A 3856-nucleotide genomic window follows, 5' to 3' on the forward strand; every position below is an offset into this window, starting at 1 on the left:
CAAAAGAGAACTGAATTCAAATACCTTCCACTTCCACTATGAACCCTAGACTAGGGAGAAAGATTGATAGACAATCCTGACATGCTTTCTTAAGGTTTTGTACTGCACCCGTATAGCAGTATTGACTAGGAGCAATTATTGTACTGAATGAGGGTTTCTGTCAGTGTTGAGATTCAGCAGCTGTACATCATCACTGCTGACCCTTACCTCGTTAATACAATCAGAAAGCAGCCTATCAAAACAACAGAAACAAGTCTCTTCCTTAACATAACATATTCTGTAACACTGCTATCTTGTAACAATTTGGAGAGAGAACATTTTCCAGTTAGGATACATGGAATTGTGACTTAAGTAGCCTCAAGAAAAACAGAACCTCTAACACCAGCACCCGAACAAAACCATGAAAAAATGAGCAGTTACTAAGCACAACATCACAACAGCTGAAATACAGAACACGTGAGAACATTCTGTGTACACCTCTGGAAAATGGATCGGAGAAACTAAAATGAACAGTTTCTGTAAGATTAGAGGGCATGTTTCTCCAATCTTTCACAATATATTTTTCCTTTACTTCTTGTAGAGCTTCATTGTGTAAAACAGAGGTAACAGAATAGAGAGACAGGCTCATTGTGTTGGGGTAAAACATTTAACATTTAGTTTATATCTTTCACACCTAATTATGGGGCTGAAAGCGGTTTTAGATTTCATACCCCCCTGCTGGAAATTTCTCTTGCTAAATCTGTTAGCAAGTGTGCATTACAAGGGTTTCATTTGGAACAGGAACAAAGTAAGGTTCTGGCTGCCACTAATTTAAATCCTTTTTATTATCAGAACTTTTCCATCTGGTAAGTGAGGGGAGAATAGCTTTAAATAGTGAGGGGTGGGAAAGGAGCATATCTTCAATACAGGAAGTGATATAGTTACTGATGATAAATGGTGTGACCTTAAGTCTTAAAGACAATGTGGTGTGAGCTACGGGTTAGAAAATTGGCTAGGGCAGGTGCCATACAAGAGAAGCTTAGGAGAAGAAACTATTTTACAGAAGAAAATAAGCTGATTACTGATCACTCATTGAGGGCTAGGTTCTGCTCCCCTTACTCATGATAGTTCTTTACTCCATAAGTAGTGTCATGGAAATGTATAGGGCTATAATTAGTATATTTAGAATATTTGTAATAATTTGTTTGACTACCTCCATTTTAAAGGAAAACAGAGGCATCACACTTTAATTTATTCCATTCCTTACGTTACCCAGGCTAGCTTGTTGGTTGTTAGGGTTGTTTTTTTTTAATCATAGATAAAAATATCTTCCATTGTGGAGGAAACACACAAATGGCATTTTAGTTGCTTTTATATTTTATGCACTAATCTAAATAGCCCAAGACATTATGTTATGTTTAAACAATACTCATTGTTTGTAATTTGTATTTTAAAGGAAACCTAGGAAAGTGTAGTGTCCTAGACAGCATAAAAGGAGAAAAAACTGTGTTGTAATAAGTATAAAATCGACCTAGTCCCAATAGGAATAATTTTATAGGAAGTTTAAAAAAGGGGGGGGGCACATTTTTATTTTTAAATGTTCTGTGAAACTATGTTGGTCCTTAAACTAATTTTGTTTTTTTGTTTTTTTCAAAACACATTTTTAGTTATCAAAAACATTAAAACTGAACTGAAAATAACTTTTCATTATTAAAACTGGAAAATTGTGATCAAGTATTTTTATTCAAAAAGGGATTAGATACATATCAGCTGAAATATGAGGAAGTCTCTTTTTTGAGGGTACTAGCCCCAGTAAAACCTTCAATTGTATCTCGTTTTCTTGTTCCCAGGCAAACTATGCAAACCTAGTTTTGCTTATTGTTGCCAGGCAGAATCTCCCTAAATCCTGTTATGGATTGGGGATCATGGATTGGGGAAGAGACAGATGATTAAACTGTGCCGATTCACTGTGATAATTTCACTTATACCTTGATGCCAGCATTTTCAACAATGAATTAGAATGTCTCAGTTTTTCAATGCCCCTCTGGAAGCATTTTAGAGGTGATTCATTTTCAGTGAGAGGATGGTCAAGTTGGTCATTCAAAATCACTAGTTAGTTTTGGCAAATTTAGCTGCAGTAAAGCATTAGACAGGGAGCCAAGAGACTTGGGTTCTATTTTTGGCTCTTCCATGAGCCTGTTGGGGGACCTGGAGCAAGTCACATTAATCCTCTGTGTTTCGGTTTTCCTGAGTGTAAAATGGGGATAATGATATTGATCTCTGTGTAAAACATTTTGACACCTGCTGATGAAAACCATGATATCAGAGCTGATATATAAACTCTGTCCATGGTTAGTGATGAAATAGCTATTCCACTTCTAGACACCTCTGAAAAAATATATCTTAGGGTACCATTGAGCTCACAGATATACTTGAGTTCTGGCTTAGAATAGTTCCAGAGGATTCACGGAAATGACAGCTTTACTTTCTAAGCTTGGGAAAAGATGAAAGAACTTCTTTGAAAAATGTTCTAGGTTGGAGTTGATCACAGAAACTATTCTAGAATTAATTCCGAAGTGAGTGATGTAGCTTTTGAAAGTAACTGGTATCGCATAGGATACAAAATGCAACCTGCAGGTATTTCTGTGGCATGGTTCTGGCGGACCAGTGTAACCCTTTCCATGGCTCCGGTCTATAAACATGTTTTTGTTCCTTGAAGACTGATAATATCCTTCAATTAAGAATTCGGTTTAATCTTACGTTAAATGAGAAGTAACAGGTATATAAAGGTATATTATAGGCATTTCATATTTAAATTTCTGTACTGTGGAATAGTTACTTTAAAGAAGAGATAGAAGAGAAAATAAGTTCAATATTAAAGATCTGAAAATAGAGCCCATAAAAATGTCCTTTAATCATGCTATAGTGATATTTTCAAAAGCACCAGAGTGATGCAGTATCCAAAGTCCCAATTTGAGAATTGCATATGTACCTAGGAGCCTATGTCTCACTGGAAGTCAATGATATTTAGATCCTTAACTGCCAAAGTCTCTTTGAAGATGGAATAAAAAAAGCCTTGGTCACTTAGCTGCTTCTGGAAATGTTATTCCTAGACTTTAAGTTAAAACTCTAGTATAAGTTTATCTTGTCTATGCAACAGTAGAGAGCTTTCTAACAGCCTGTCTTCCTTTAGAGTGACATTTTTCTCAGAAGTCTTGTCAATGCTTGTTCAATCTGAACTCCTTGTCAACAAAGGGAGTAGGAACAAACATGTTATGTGGCTGAAGTAAAAGGTTAGTTAGCCTGTGTAAAGGAGCTTTGCTGCAACCCCTGAGCCTGTTTGGGGGATTGTGGGATGATGTTTGATCTGAAGATGTTGTAACTTACAAAAGATGAGGATTTCCCTAGTGTCATGTCAACACACACATTCAGTTTTGTTCCATTCACCTGCCTATTTGAAGTTTAGACAACACACAGGAAATGCTAATTTCCTCCTTTTCTTATTATAAAACGGGTATTGTCTTTCTGTAAATGTCTTTGATTTAGATTTTTTTTCCTGTTGCTATTTCTGATTTAATACCCACTCATTGCAGTAGAGTTACATATCTGAGTCCAGGATTGCAGGGCAGGAACCTGCCATACCAGATCAGATAAGTGGATCCAACTAGCCCTGGATATGTCTACACTACAGCACTAATTCGAACTCAGCTAATTCGAATTAGCACATCTAGACTTAAAAACTAGTTCTAATGAGCGTTTTGCTAATTCGAACTAGCATGTCCACACTGAGTGGACCCTGAACTGAGGTTAAGGCTGGCCGGAAGCAGTGCCGGCAGGACATCAGATTAGGACTTAGAGTGTGGAGCTGCTGCCTCAG

The sequence above is a fragment of the Pelodiscus sinensis genome, chromosome 1, assembly GCF_052426305.1.
Source record: "Pelodiscus sinensis isolate ZL-2025 chromosome 1, ASM5242630v1, whole genome shotgun sequence".
NCBI lineage: Eukaryota > Metazoa > Chordata > Testudines > Trionychidae > Pelodiscus > Pelodiscus sinensis.